Source organism: Anabrus simplex, chromosome 12, assembly GCF_040414725.1.
Source record: "Anabrus simplex isolate iqAnaSimp1 chromosome 12, ASM4041472v1, whole genome shotgun sequence".
NCBI lineage: Eukaryota > Metazoa > Arthropoda > Insecta > Orthoptera > Tettigoniidae > Anabrus > Anabrus simplex.
In genome coordinates this window covers 60,964,303-60,981,680 of record NC_090276.1, presented here as the reverse complement: position 1 = coordinate 60,981,680, position 17,378 = coordinate 60,964,303, and positions in this window count along the sequence as shown.

Here is a 17,378-nt window from a genome sequence, read left to right as displayed (position 1 = left end):
CGGCCCGTGGGAAGGCCACGAAGGAAATGGATAGATTTAGTTAAGAACAATGTACTGCTGAGAGGTCATGATTGGGACAAGTTGGTGGAGGAGGAATGGTACAAGGACAGGATGAGATGGAGGAGGCTCGTATACCACACCCGGGAAACTGGAGACGGTTTAGGATGATGATGATGAGGAGAAAGAGCAAGGCGGATGGAAATGGCCTTTAAATTGTACCATAATACGGGGAGTAGAATTTAAGACTTCGTAGTGGAGTACCGGGGCATAGGAGCGCAGAGAAGTGGTAACAATGAGCACAATGCCCGCAGTGGCAAGCGGACTTTATAGTCTCAAAGAAGTGGCACGATTAAGCTTATAGAAACTGAACTCACTAGCCATATACATGTTCAGGATAAATAAATACATAAATAAAATAAATACCAAAACAAATAAATAAACAAATTAGCAAGTTAAACTGAACTCACCACTGAATGAGTCATATAAGATCATAAACGTAATCATTTTCTCGCATTTCGTGCTGACAAATGTGAAATACCAGTTTCCTGAGCTAATGTGGACTGACTGTATATCTTCAAACTTCTCCTGTGTGAGAGCTGTTCTCCTTTGCTGTTTTCTCTTATTAGTTACGGAACCAGTACTACGCCACTTGTGAAGGAGCTGTTGCACATAATATTTAGATGGTACTGTAGAACCAGGAAACTGTCTACTGAATTTTCGAAGGGACCTTTCAACAGGTTTCTTCTTCTTGTGCAAATAACACTTGATCAAAAATATTCTCTGCAATGTAGTGAACTTAACCATTGCAATTATAACATCACAACACACCTTGAAATTCCAATAGTTGTTAACGAACTCCTGTGTCAGCTGTCAAGACTTCATATCATGCCAAGCTTGACGCAAGCCATATGGAGCTGGCTTGGTGATTCCCGCAGCCTCTGAGCAGAAGAGCAAAGTCTTAAATTATACTCCCTGTACTTCAAGGTCCAGACTGATCTCCTTCCAGGCAAAACTGAGGCACCACTGCACAGTATGCTTCTAAACTGCAGAGACAATTGAGAAAAAGAAAAGGAAGTTTCTCAAGTAAATTCCAGGACCCAAGGAAGTGTTGAAGGGTTTCACATTCCATTTGAGATCCAACAGGGAACTGTATGTGAGAACAGAGAAGATTATCACCACACTCAGAAAGAGGAGGATGATCTTTTACAGACAAAAAAGCAAAGCAAAGTCATCTTTGTACAGGCCATGAAGGCCCTTGGAGGGGTGGAAGGTAAAGGCTTCCACTATTAGTAACCTCGGCACTTGATGGGGTAGAGTGGTTAGCTCTATTCCCGGCCGCCTTTGCCCCCAGGAATTAACCTGCTACTCGTTTTTGGTGTAGGCTGAGTGAACCTCAGGGCCATGAACACCTCCAGAAGTGGATATCTCGTTTCTTAAATTTTACAACTTCCTGACGGAGATCTTTTACAGACACCTAAAGAGAATGAACCTGGAGAAATGAATGTATACAATACTTACTCTTCAGAAAAACTGGAAATCTCATCCACATTGGCTTAAAAAATGCACAAAAATCTGAAGGAAGGAGGCATAAACCCCAAAGAAATTCAAGACAGAACCATCTTGAGGAAGAAAGTTGTATATGAGGGAGAATCCTGAGAGACATTCCTGCTAAACCATTTAACATATTGTCAGAAGGGTGATGGAAGAGAAGCGCGAGATTGAAGAACCTTTGGTTACAATGTAAAGAAAACTGTGTAAGCCTCCAAACAAAATATGGCAGGTAGCTTGTGTAGCTGTAAACCATAGTTGGCTGCATCGAAGAAATAATGAAATAATAATGAGAAATGGGGGTTTTAGGAAAAGATTTTCGTGTGCTGAACAGATATGGAATCTGAAAATGATTCTGAAGATCCGCAGAAGCAATGACACAACGGTCACCTTCGTGGACCTGAAGAAGGCATATGACTGTGGACAGACAGACCTTGTTCGACACACTAGAAGAACTTCGAGTGGATAAGAAGACCAGAGAACTCTTACAAACACAACATCTAATGTGAAATTTTTGTGGGGAAATTTCTGACCCTTTTGAAGTACACATGGGTGTTCATCAAGAAGATGGACTCTCTCCTCTTCTGTTTAGCTTTCTTTTAGATAAAGTCATCTCAGAGTGTGAAAAGGATATCACAGGCATAACCATCGGGACTGATGGGAGCAAAATTAAATGCTTGGCTTTTGCAGATGACCTAGCTATCATCACTAAGAGCAAGGAGAAAACTAGGTATGCTATCGAGACATTGCACAGAACAGCATCACAGGCAGGCCTTCAAGTACCATTCGAAAAAACCAAGTATATGCAGAATTTTCTGTAAAAGTGCAAGAAAGATCAAATTGAAACGGCATATGGGATAATTTCTCAGGTATCTTATTTTAAATATCTTGGAGAAATAATTTTTCTTTCGGGATTAGACAGTTTGGCCAATTTAGAAAGGGCTTGAAAGCTGCAGAGGACATTTAGACTGACATGGGATCACTACAGTAAATGAGTAATGTCACGTAATTCTAAATTGAAACATTACCAAACAGTTATTCTACCGGAACCTCTCAGAAACCTGAACTTTAGGAGGTCATTCTAAAATTGCAGATATTGAAAAACAAGATTGTAAAATTCTTAGAAAAATTTTAGGCCCCATACAAGAAAATGGAATTTGGATCAAGAGGCGAACTGCAGGCTAAAATTGATTATGAATGAATGAATGAAAAATGGGGATGAAGAAAAGACCATACCACACGATGTATATCTTCTTCTTCTGGAAGTGGCATATCCTCAGTGGATGTTGGTGGTCAATCTGGTCCAGGCCTCCCTACTAACGGATGCTCTAAATAAGCAAACTGATGATGAATTGGAGCAGTGGCAGAGGTTTCCCATCCAGGAAATGCCTCCTCTTCTTTTTGCTTTACCTTGAAGTATGAGTCATTGTAGGTGGTATTTCTTGTTATGTAAAATTTGGCCGGAGTATGCTGTCTTCCTTTCTTTGATGGTTTGCAGCCAAGTGCAGCATATAACAGATGTTATTGTAGGATGACCGTCAACAAAGTTGGAGGATTCAGAGATCAAACAATCAACCAAGATCACATGAGTAGAAAAACGGACTGGCAACACCCGATTGGAAGAACATAAAAAAGCCTCATTCCGAAAAGATGAAGGATGAAGAAATCGAAAGAGGAACCAGAAATGAATGGTCCATAGTAGACCCCTAGAGCGTCAATAGAAGAAGTGAACTTCTCCAGTGGAGGGACTTGAACAAGTCTTTGATGCTCATTTCTCGACATGGCTCTCAAGCCCGACCAAGCCTCACACAGATTTAGCAACACCTGCAAAGCGATCTGATTGGCTAACTTTAGCAGCTGATAAATTGACAAGGGCGCGAGACATATCAACGTTAATTTTTTTCAAATTACTTATCAGTATGACCAACGCTCATATACTCGGTTCATGTTGTCTCTGACCACCCTGTATATAAAAAAATGTACGTGGATTTTCTGAAGTGAGGCATGCGTAACAATTTCAATATTCCGATTTTGCTGCTGTCTAGCAATGAAAGTGGAATTCTAACGACGACATGAAGTGCCAACATTTCTGACCACCGTTCAAAAACCGACTGCCTCAGCTGCGACTGAACCCACAAACTTGGACGTCATCAGCCTGACGCTCTACCATGGATCTACCAAGGCAGTTATAGCCAGTCTCAAATTACAACACACAAGTGACAAATTCCGTACAGGTAACTGTTTGTTGTACATTTTATGAGTCTGTATGAATATAGTTTATTATTAACAAGTATGCTGCATTGCATGAAAGTAAATCATCACACACATTATGTAACTAAAGCAGAAGAAAATATTTTTTAAAAAAATTACAGAGTTAAAAAAAAAATATATATATATATATATATTTGCATAATATTATTTAGTGTTTTGCTACGAGTATATACCTACATTATACATCAATGAGCTATTACATTATGATCACCCAAATCTGGGAACTTAAACAATTCCCCCAGCGTGGAGAAGCACACTTGAAGCTAAACTAGATCTTTGGCATGAAGCTTTCACAAGCTTAAGTCTTAAAATCAGCAAAACCAAGACAGTTGGCTTGGTGATGAGTAGAAACTCTCCAACTGTTCATCTAAGAATTGGAGATGAGGAGAGAGATATTGTAGACAACTTCCAGTACTTACGTAGTGTTCTGTCCTCAGACAATACCATACATTAAGTGATTAGCAACAGAATACAGAAAGCTTCCAAAATCTAATACGCTGTACGTCAGACACTTCGGTATGAAATACTTCCGTTAGTTTTCAAGATCAAACCACGGCATTTAACGCCCTTGAAAGGGCCCGAAGGCCTGCAGATTACGACGGGTCGTGTGGTCAGCATGACGCATCCTCTCGGCCGTTATTCTGGGCTTTTGAGACCGGGGTCGCCATCTCGCCGTCAGATAGCTCCTCAATTCTAATCACGTAGGCTGAGTGGACCTCGAACCAGCCCTCTGGTCGAGAGAAAAATCCCTGACCTGGCCGGGAATCGAACCCGGGGCCTCCGGGCGAGAAGCAGGCACGCTACCCCAGCTTGTACAAAATATATCTGGTACTATGGACTTTTTTTTTCAGGGGGGAATGCGAGGGTACGCGTACCCCTTAAACATCTGAAGACTGTTTAAGAAAAAATATTGGTAAATTTCTATCTAGTCCAGCAAATATAACTTCCGACTTGAAATTTTATCAATCAGCTTGTGCCAACGCGCTGTTCAGAACAACTGAAGAAGATTTAGAGTAATCTCCAATTTAAGTTGACCTATCAAATTAGTTCCTCTTGGTTGGTAACTCGGCATTAACCAAAATGAGTAAATAAAGAAATAAAATGATTAGATATACTGAGTGCAATTACCATTTTGAAATGTTGACCACATATAAAATAGCGTAATCAATTTTTCTATAAACATGTCAGCCCAAAAAGTGATAACTGGACTGTGTATAATTGCTGAAAATTGTAAGATTGTGATGTTTTGTCTAGTACAACTGAGAGTATCCCTTAAAAATTATTTAGAAAGAAAGCCTGTCTGGTAAACCTATACTGATGTATTGTCTGGAACAGCAACAGTTACTGGATCAACAAAGAGTCGTCTTCAGGCAACAAAAATGAAGTTCATCTGTTCTTGTCTGTAAAAGACAAAAATGGAGAAAATAAGGAATGGGGATATGTGACAACAGCTTAGATTGGAAAGAAGCTTGCTGGAGACCCTAGAGCTGAAGAGAATGCAATGGTATGGTCACATGAAAAGAATGGATCCCCTCAGGACTCCTCGACCATACTTCGATCACGGACATTTGGAAGAAGCAGATGTTCAAGGACCTTGAAAATAGAGATGTAAACTGGCATAACAAATATGAACATCATCTGCGGATGGACAGGACAAACTGGAGGAGGCTTGAACACAATTGCGCCTGGCTTGCTGGTGTGAAGAAATGATGATGATTATTACGTAATCAGCAGCCATGATCAGGATTTGTATGTAAGTTAGCAATGTGCATGATGGTGCACCATTTATAAGATGACATGTAATCAAAATCTGAGCCCTGATTATGATTATTTTCTTTGTTTCAACGAACTATGGGTTGCAATTACACAACTACCAGCAATTTTTCAAGCTTTTTATCTTCTTCGCCAGTACTCCATCTGTTGGCTTACTCATGCTTGGTCTTCTGCCGAGAATATTCTGTTCTTTCTTGTTTTCTATTCGGACAGATCCTTCACTTCCACAACCTTTCTTCTGAAGTCATTTCTGTTTTTATGTTTATTTTTCTTAGATTTTTATTTTTATGAATTGAAGGCCGTTTTTGCAAAACTCAGCAACTACAAAATTTCCGAAGGAGTTATATATGAGTAGTTTAATAAGAGAGGAATCATTTGCACTCATCAGAATTTAGCTAAACTGAACATCTACCACTGTAACAGAGCTTCAAATGTTAGGAGTTTTTGCAAAACTCCAAATCTACGGGAATAACAATTTATCAAACTCTACATATACATACTAATCCGGATTTTATTTATATTTATGAGGTATTTTTGTTTTTTACTTTTGGCAGCCATGTAAGTGTTTGGTAATATTGAGAATCAACTTAGAAAAGTGGAAACTATATCATTTCTGTCTCAATATCACAAAATACTGAATCAGACCGGGCGATGCCTTGTTCTTGGGAAAAGCGTGGAAGTGTATGACTTGCAATCAGCAACTAGGCCTAGACAGATTTTGAAACCCAAGTCACCCTTCAAGGTGATAGAAGTGTGGGTTTTAACGAATGTGAAATAAAAAAGTTCAGTGCAAAGTTCAAACAAATTATTTTGGTGATCCTATTGTTGTTGAGGTGTTGGAAAGTGGCACAGCCAACTTTTAGAAGTACTGACAAGACATTGCCTATCAAATTATCAAATCACGTCAAAATTAAGAAAAGTGAGGATGTTAAGAAACTTATGAAATATTTCGATTCATCTTCCGAGGAGACAAAACTATTCTATTCTGCAGTGTTGCAAGGTTGCTTCCAGCAAAGTGAGGAAAATAATAATGCTGAGTATCCAAATGAACCAATCTACTATTTTTCAATGTGTAGTTCTGCATAATATGTGAAATATGACTTTTGAAAATAATTTTATAAACTTTTGTTCCTGTAGATGTTGAGTTTTACAGAAAACCCAAAATTTTCAACCCTATATTTCTACTGTTTTTAATAATTATTTTGAAAAGTGCGTTATAGTAATGACTTTTGTCTTAATGCTCTATTATAAGTGAATTTTCAGTTTATTCTTGATTCGTTATGCCCAACTAAGGAGCGCGTTTGAACTTATTACCACTTTGCTTTTTTTTTTTTTTTCCCTTTTTTTTTCTTTTTCTCTTCCCAATATCTCTTCATCCTCACGCTGTGTTGTTCAGTCCATCCTGTATTTAGTCGGGTGGGCTTTACTGAAAATTTATGCTTGTGAATCATGGTTCTGAATTTTATTCTTTCTTGTATGGTTTCTTCATTAATGCCAATTTCATTTATGTCTTCACTGATTTCTTTTAGCCAGTTATTGTGATTTTTTTAAATTAATAAGGCTAGGTTTGAAATTTTCTATGTGAGCCTGTTCTTATGCATTCTATATGTGACCATAAAATTGTAATCATCATTTCCTGACTGTATCTGTGACATTTTCTGTAAGTTGACAGATTTCATGTGACTTCCTATTCATCCAAATACCCTTTGTGCACTTTGGTCCTAAGATTTAGGTGAGCATTTTTCTTCCTTTCAGTTCAATACATAATTTTTCTTTTGGAAGATAATAACTAAAACATGTTTCCTGAAAATTTAACTTTTTGTAGTTGTTGAGTTTTGCAAAAACCGGCCCTCAATTTATGAATGTTATGAACAAATGTAAAAAAAAAAAAAGCATATATAAAAATTACACCTTCCTAGTAATTGTTGTACATAGAATTTTAACATACATATTTTTATACTTGTTCATTATATTCATCATTTCTTTAAAAAATAATAAGTGTCTTCTAACAGATGAGCTCTCTCCTCATTCATCCCAATTCTTCTAAAACAGCCTCGTTCATTCTGGACTTTTCATCTCATCACACAGCATATAAGTGGGTGAGTAGTGTGTGTGTGTGTGTGTGTTTCAGCCACAGTGACATTGCTGTTATGTCACAGGTCATGAAGGTCAATGCTAGGTGGAAGTGTGTCAACCAGTCTTCATCACTGTGGCGATACCTGAGTTAGAAACTGAGGAGCAAACTGAAGAAGAACTGGGATCTATGAGGAAAAGCCCATCTACACTGGCGGACAAAAATATCCAAACACCATGAAGTAAGGAATGTAGAATACGGAATATTTGTCGAGGTAACATATTAATTGATTAAAGGTACAAGACTGCAGGTTAATATCTGCATGAGACCAGTGTAATCACCGGACTACTGAATGCAAACGACACGTGTCGTACAGGTGCCGGATGTCAGTAATTCCATGCCTGCTGTACTTGGTCGGTCAATACAGGGATGGTTAATGCCAGTTGTGGATGACGCTGGAGTTGTCGACCAATGATCACCCATACGTGCTCGATTGGGGACAGATCAGGGGATCAAACAGGCCAAGGCAACACGTCGACACTCTGTAGAGCAGGTTGCGTTACAACAGCGACATGGGGGCGTGCATTATACTGTTGGAAAACACCCCCGGGAATGCTGTTCATGAATGGCAGCACAATAGGTCGAATCACCAGACGGATGTACACATCTGCAGTCAGGGTGCATGGTATAACCAAGAAAGTGCTCCTGCTGTCATAGGAAATTACTCCCCAGACCAGAACTCCTGGTGTAGGTCCAGTGTGTCAACGCAGCAGACAGGTGGAATGCAGGTACTCACCTGGCCTCCTCCTAATCAACACACGGCCAATCACTGGCACCAAGGCAGAACTGGTTTTCATCGGAAAACACAACGGACCTCCACTCCGTCCTGCAATGAGCTCTCGTCTGACACAACTCAAGTTACAGACGGTGGTGGTTTGGGGTAAATAGAATGCATGCTGCAGGACGTCTGGCTCGGAGCTGTAACCAATTTCAAACAGTTCATCACATCACTGTGGTGCCAACTGCTGCTCGAATTGCTACTGCAGATGCAGTCCGTTGCACCACAGCCATACGCTGAATACGATGGTCCTCCTTCTCGGTCGTGACATTGGGACGTTCGGAGCCTGGTCTTCTTGCGAGCATACCTTCTCGTGGCCACTGCTGTCAGCACACATGCATAGTGGAGACATTCCAGCCAATTCGTTCTGCAATAGCATGGAAAGAAAATCCACCTGCATGTAGTCCTATTATACGGCCTCGTTCAACCGCAGTGAGCTGTTGATACTGGCCTTTTCATCGTCGTTAAGGAATTCTTCACCCACTCACAGTCACTCCATCCAATCTCATAGGTAACTAATGCTCTCGCACAATACAGCCTGTATTTAAAGCAAACCTGATGTGCAACGTCATGGGGCTGCTACTAGCACCACGCTAATGTGATTTGCGGGAAATTTTAATTAACGTCATCTTTTGGATGTATAAACACACCTACCAATGTTCGTTAATATAGCATAACCCCTTCTTGGTGTATGGATATTTTTTCTGCCAGTATTTTACAATGCTGCATCAATTGATCTGGTATGAATTTCATTATGAAAGTATATCTGAAGTACTCATTTTCCCCCTATCCTTTGCCATTTGTTTTACATTTCGCCAACAGACAGGTCTTATAGTGACACTGGGAAGCATTTCTGGTGTGAAAATGGGAAACTATGTAGAACCGACCGACCGACCGACCGATTACATGCCTATTGTTTACCTACACTTTTCTTAAATAATAGCAAAGAATTTAGAAACTTATTGAACATCTCCCTTGGTATATTATTCCAATCCCTAATTTCCCTTCCTATGAATGAATATTTGCACCAATTTGTCCTCTTGAATTCCAACTTTAGCTTCATATTGAGAATACTATCAGTTAGATGGGTTAAAATGAGATAGAAACTTAGAAAAGGGTTAAATATGGGTACAGTTTTCACACATTGCTTTATTTGTCACATTCTAATGTGGAAGCTGGAATCATACAAATTGGCCAGCATATAGCCACTGGTGGCACAAGTGTGCTTGCCAATTTTGATGATTCTATCTTATAAGTGTGTAAAACTATGAAATATATGTGTAAAATGTACAAAATTTACTTAAAATTGAGAAATGCAACCCTATCTAACATATAAGATATTGAGATACGGCGAAAAGTCATAGGACCAAAGTTGTAGATCTCTCCAAATTGAGCAGCAATTGTGCTATCTGTTTTGTGATACGACTCACCGTTTAGTCACCAATTGCAGGTTATAAATTTCATCTTCTTTGTCCGTATTGAAGATCTACGTGTGATACAAATTCTTATAATTTTGTTAATTACCACCTATTCAATACAATAAAAACATAGTACAAAGTTACATATTTATTAAGATGTTTATATGGTACATGTTTCGCTCCTTTTTCGTGAGCATCATCAGCCAACTATCATTCACTTAAGGTTGTATAAGATCATGAAACAATTCTTTTGGATCAAGATTATTCCTATAAAACTAATTGACAAATCTTATAATATTTTAAAAGTCACACAACAATAAAATTATGTCTTTAAGTTAAAACTTTTTGTCTAAAATCTATCCACGTCTAACATTTTATTGACGAAACTCATCTGTTAAACATCTTTTAAATTGTTTAAAAAATAAAAAATAAATAAAAAATAAAAAACTTTTGAGATCTGGCTAATTGTATTGATTCATATTGCTTAACTTGTATGACTGTCGTTATAACTTCATAAACTATATTGACAATTTTCTGCAGTTGATAATTGTCTATGTTATGGACATTTGACTTGTTCTCGTTGCTGGAGTAACATTTATACAAATGTATTGGCATTAATTTTATATTGTCAATAGGATAATATTGTTCGTGAACAAACTTGTTGATGAAACACTTTCTAATGTGATATTGGATTTAAAATGTTCTCGTACGTTCCATAATGGCTTGTTGGTATATCTGTAATGAAAGGTAAAAAAAATTATATGTTTATGGTTTTGATTATAATTCTGTATAACTTCTTATTAGAAGAATTGTCACTTACTTTTCTTTCTGCTGCATAATTGTTTGGTGTTACTCCTAGCCTCTTGAGAACTACTTGTTCTGTTTGCACTTCTTATATTATATGAGTGAGTGTGGATGAGTTTACGTTTTGGCGGGGAGTGGGAAGGGGAAGTTAAGGTAGGTGGTGCATTAGCTGCAGGAGATTGTGGAGGGGATTGTCTAGGAGAAGTAAGGGGAGGAGTTGAATTTGTTTGCGTCAATAAGCCATTAACTTTTGTCGGATTAAAATGTTTATAGAATTTATTTATATCTGATGTAAGCATTTGTATTAGTTCCGGTAATTGTACTAAGATGGGATTCTTTATTTCAATTTCGTCATTTAGGTTTTTATTTTTGTTGTATTGTTGATCTAAATGAATGTATGTTTTCCAATTCTGTCATTTCTTTTCCTTTTTCTACTCTTCTTAAAATTACCGCGAAACGAAGGTCTTCACTGTTATTAGAATTGCCTTGATATAGTGAAATTTTTCAGTGGGGGTAAAAAGTAAATATTTGAACATCTTGGAATTTTTCTATTGGTTACAGCCTAAAAGCTATCATTTTGCCAAATTTCAATTTTCTGGCTTGTCTGGCAAGTTGTGCCACCATCTTGATTTGGAGTGGGCGAGATCCTTTCAGGAAACATTTAAGCTCATTAAAATTACAGGTCATTGCTTTGTTAAAATATACCACTGGGTGAATGAAATGCTTACACTTTCATTCGTGTCCAGCACAATTATGAGGAAACTCTCCTCTGACAGTAGGTGTACACCAAGGATCAGCACTGTCTCTTCTCCTTTTTGCCTTAATCATGTATGTGGAAAGTACCATGGACTGTTGTATGCCTACTGCCACATCGCGAGGAGGTCTCCCAGAACAAGTAGAAAGATGGCAAGATCGTCTTTTACCAATTTGGCCTGCGTCTTAATGTTCATAAGACAGAGCATCTTGAAACAGTCCGAACCACTGGCTTCCTCTAAGTCCATGGAATTCTCCTAAAGAAGGTCGACACCTTCTGTAATACAGGGACTCGCCTACATAACAATGGTTGCTGAATGAGGAAGTACCTGAAACATGGATGCGATGGAGAGAGGTGCCCTCTGTGACAAACAAATATCAACCCATTTGAAGTTCAAGATTTCTTGGACAATGGCATGACTGCCTGCATTTTACAGCGCTAAGTGCTGGGTCAGCTCGAAAAGAGTTGAAGATTTTCTCCTTACTTTTCTCCGTACGTTATGCAGCAGAATAGGAACTTCCCTACACAATCATGTCTGGAATAGAACCACCAGACAGCAGATCAGGGTGGTATCAATTCATGAAACGATAGCATGAGTGTAGACTTCATATTGTAAGGGCACCTGACACTGTCGTCAACATTGCATAACAACTTAATGTTGATGGGTAGTTATTTGGAAATCACACAGAAAGGACAATTAATAACCTGACATCTCAGGTACCAGAAATATGTTCTGAAACTGTGTGCAAGACAAATGTAGAGATATATAAGTATCTAAGTTTGGACATGGGTGTCGCTCACCCATCACACAATCGCAAAAACCACCAATCCGATAAGAGCGGAATTAGGTATAGAGGTTCTTTTTAGGTCACCAGTAAAAACTTTTGAAAAATTCTCCCCCTTGTAGCAGGAAGACCATATTTTGAGGTGGAGCAATTGACAGCTCTGCTTCGAAGTGAAGGATTCTACATTCAAATATACCTGTGGAATGTGTATTTACTGATGGAGTACGAGTTCTTCACTATGTGGTGGCTATCAGGGGATATGGTAGTGGTTTTTTCTTGTTGCTTTCTTATTAACATATACACTCAATTCTTGATTTACCGTAATCAGATCAATCACGTTGCAGCTTAACCGCAATATCAAAAAACACTAAAAATGCACGTGCATTAGGAGTTACAGTAATACAGAATTACAAAGGGTCGGGATAATATTGCTAGGATGATGCTCTCATCACCAAAAAACTTGTTTTGAGAAACTTGAGAAGCAAAATAAAGAAAAAGTGTTTCTCAGTACAAAAGCAGAAAACCATGTCTCATTATTTTCAGAAACAGTAAAGTTAGGTAGTCTGAATATTTTTCTTTGCCTTATTAGTTTCAACAAAAGTGCTGTTTATTTTTTCATGTATTAATTGTGCTATGTGTTACATTTACTGCAACATACTGGGTAAGTTAAAAAAAAAAAAAAAATACAGTAGTATCACTTATTATAATTTTAACTGTACTTTCAGTACATCTGTTCTATTTTTAACTTTTTAAGGTTAACCAAGATTTTACTTATCCGGCAAGCCTTAACCCTACATTATCCCAGTTAATCGAGAGTTAAGTGTAACACAGATAGTCAAAACCAATAGGTTATAGTGAGTACAGTAAACCACAGATCTTCCAACTAATATAGGTTCAAGCTACATTTCACAACAAAGACTGGGGATTCCCATAACAGCAAGGTTGTGGACCTGGGTGAAATATTTAGTGCAACCTGTGAACTGATGGTGGATTGCTTCCTGATCAGTTTTGTTAACAATAAAGTTTGTTAACAATTAATATTTGACTATCATTTATTCAGGCTAACTTCGTGGACACCGCATTGAATTGCGAATCTCTAGCAGCTGTAATCTAAGAACGTGCCGGCGATTTAAACATATCTTTGTGTGGCATTCTTGACTCAACCATTGACAACTTCCAATAGAGGAACTTTTTCAGCGTTTTCAAGATATTTTAACAGGAAGCACTAATGAAATATTTTACCACGATACAACTCATCTAAGAATGTTAGATCTCACTGAGAGCCTTATTTTAATTTCATCTTATATTTTAGGTGTTGAGCACATAGTTCATTTCAGATGCTTTTAATACCTTTTATTGTAATTTGTGTATGTTTGTATATTTGTTTTAGTCATTAGATGTGTTTGTACAGTTTTGTATTATGGCTGATGATGGCCAGCCAAGGCCGAAACTAGTTCCTAAATTAAAAATGTAATGTAAACATTACGTAATATAGTATTGAAAAGGTGGACCATTATGACATGAGTTTAGTTATTATTGTAATAAAACCCTCTGTGAAAAATGGGTTATGGGTAATTCTGCTACTTAGAATATATCTCAGCCAATAGATGGACCTTCTTCATGTGCCTCAGCCAGTCTATAACAATAATTCTTTAAACAACACATTCGGTGTTCTGCCTTGATGTTTTAACGATATAGGAACACTCTGTCAGTTATCAATCTCCCTGTGTGGGGGGGGGTAGAATTAATCCACGGTATCCTCTACCTGTCGTAAGAGGCGACTAAAAGAAGCAGCGTGGGTTGACGACCACAGGGCCCTTAGCTGAGCCTTGGCACTGCTTCCACTTACTTGTGCCAGGCTCCTTACTTTCATCTATCCTATCTGATCTCCCCTGGTCATCTCTTGTTCTTTTCCAACCCAAATGGTATTCGGTTGCAAGGCCTAGGGAGTCTCCTTCATTTCCACGCTCTTTTCTTTCTTTGGCCGATACCTTCATTTTTTGAAGTGTTGGGCCCAGTGGCGTATGCTGCGATCAAGATGTGGGCTACCACTAGACTTAGGTTACTCCTTTTCGATAGTTGGTTTAGCGAACGTCAAGCCGTAAGTGTTTTGAGCCAGCAGAGTAGCTTGCTGTGTTGTCGATGCTGTTTCAAAACTTACCCCTGATCAGTGGAAATGGTAGCTGCAGGTTTAACAAATTAAATTTAACGGCTAAATGGGTAAAATGTTTGCCTTTGGTCCGATGGAATTCTTGGAATCAACTTTCTCATACTCGTTAATGGGTGTTTATGACATCTTCATTGGGTCACCACCAAGCCTTTCCAGAGGCTATGCACTACATTAATATTATTATTATCATCATCAAATGAACATGTGGAATTTTACAGCGTTGCAAGCGGTCCTAAACATCGTTCACTGGTTTATTAGCTTTCTTAGTAAATCAGTGGTGGTGTCCGACCCATGATCATGGGTTCGATTTCAAACAACAAAAGAAAATATTGAATTTGAAAGATTACATTTAATTTTAGCAGATCTACATCGTCATTATCATCATCAATTTCCCACTCCAGTCGCCCGGATGTGGTTGACGAGCCTCCTCCACTCTTTCTGTCCTTCCACTTTACCTGCTCCATTACTTCCGCCACATCCAATCCAGCTTCTCTAATGTCCTTCCAAATCTGACCCGACCAACTTCTTCTCGGTCGTCCAGCTGGTCTCTTTCCCTTAAATTCTCTTTCCAATTCCCTTTTTTGCTACCCATTCCTTTCCCATTCTTTTTACATGTCCGAACCATCTTAGTCTTGCTTTCTGCATGTTCTATACTAACGGTTCTATATTTAGCTCTTCTCTGATTTTAATATTTTGAATTCTATCTCTTCTTATCTTTTTAACCAATGTTCTTAAAAATTTCATTTCTACTTCTTGGATCTTACTATCTTCTCTCTTATTAGTATAAAAAGAAAATCATACTACTCCTATAACAGCAGACATTGTAGTGTCTTCCTACAAGGATGTAGAAGTTTTTTTTGCTATTTGCTTTACGTCGCACCGACACAGATAGGTCTTATGGCGACGATGGGACAGGAAACACCTAGGAATGGGAAGGAAGCGACCATGGCCTTAATTAAGGTACAGTCCCAGCATTTGCCTGGTGTGAAAATGGGAAACCACGGAAAACCATCTTCAGGGCTGCCGACAGTGGGATTCGAACCCACTATCTCCCGGATGCGAGCTCACAGCTGCGCGCTCCAAACCGCACGGCCAACTCGCCCGGTGGATGTAGAAGTAGATGGGAGTAAAAATGAAATACTTGCACTCTGTTATCTATATAATTAAATCAGAAGTATGAATTGAGGAAGTATATGTGATAAGGAATGCATGGTTGCTCTCTCTCCCTGGTTAGCAGTGGCGATCTGACGCACCGAAGCTTTGCATACCTATCCCCTCGGTCCCCTCAACCAGTCTTGATATACAGCAGCAAGCCGCTCGAGGTGAGAGGGACGTACTGCCAGGGCTGCAATGTCCGTCTCCGATGCCTTGCACTCAGAATTATGAGCAATGTTTTATCTCATTGCTTTCAAGTTTTGTAAATGGAACAATGTGTCAGATACTTACATTATAATGTGCTTTAAGATTTTCATTGTCTCATTTGATGTTTGGGCTTCACTGATAACCTTGGTAGCCCTCAGTATAAGCCACTGGTTGGACCCCTTCAATATTTTCCCTCTGATTAGTGTTAATGGAGGATGGTTGCCTAGTTATACTTCCTCTTAAAACAATAATCACCACCACCCACTGTCAGTTATCAAGGTCCAATCTCAATAATGTATAAGAGATGTTCCCTCAATATCATTCAACCAGTATTTGTTCTGTTTACTGCAGTGTGAGACTACTCCACATTTACACTGGCAATAAAATAAATAAAAAAACTAATAAAGAAACATCTAAATTGTAACATAAAACCTTCTCAGTCTGTCGAACATACAAGTTAAATAATACTAATAATAATAATGTTTATTTTTTTTACAGGTATGTTATAGCGTAATATTTATATTTAACTTGTGCATTCGAAAGACTTTAAAATTTTTAAGTTATATTTAAGTAAGTCAACACTGTAAAGTATGACATCCTTCATAACACTCTGAAGACAAGCAACGTACGCCATTGAGTTATAGTTCCTATATATCTGCAGAGTGCTGGAAAACATTCTGCAGTGCTTGTAGTTCATTAAAAAAAAAAATAGCAGGTATCAGCACATCATCGGAACCTAATTCTATTATGATACTAAGTTGGTACTACTGAGGCAGCAAGGGCTGATGATGTACAATACACAGCCTCTCTCAGCCAAATGTCAAACCCAAGCTTCTCGTGGTGCTCCCTGTTATCACAGACTGGGTCAATGGCGACCGAGTACCGGGTGTTTAACCAAATTATACACTGTTACGAAGAGGAGAGGAAATGCTCTTTCTTCAGTATATACACCAACATCTGTGTAAGGGCCAGTGCCTTGGCCTTAAGGTGGCAGCCCCACCAAGGCACTCGGAGTTTATGGGCCAATAACTCGTAAGCTCTTAAATAAACCTATTAAAGAAACAGAGATGAGAAATAGCCAGACGGACAAAAAGCTGACAACCTTTGGTACGAAACAGGTAACACGATTTGAATGTTCGTACAATGAGAGAACCTGGGAAATTGAAACAAATCGTCAGAGAAATGGAGAATTAGGCAAGTGAGGCAGGAAAGACCTGGGGAGAACTACGTCGGTTGGCCCGCAGCAGAGTTCGCTGGAGAAAATTCATCGAAGCCCTATGCTCCTAAAGGAGCCACAGGAAATAAGCTTAGCTGAAGCTGCTGAGGCTGACGACAAGAACCAATTTCCACAATTAATGCAATTTTTTCATTTCTCAATGATCAGTATTATGTTGTGTTTCATAAATGTATCATGGTGTGTGTGAATATGTAACTTTTCATGTTTTTTATATGCATTGTGAAAATTAAAAAATTGAAGGCAAAAAAAGAAGCTTTTTTAAATTTATTTATAAAAGCTAGTGGTTTTACTCCAATTTTGAAAAACAAGCTATGCATGCGTAGCTCAAACATTGCTGAATCCAA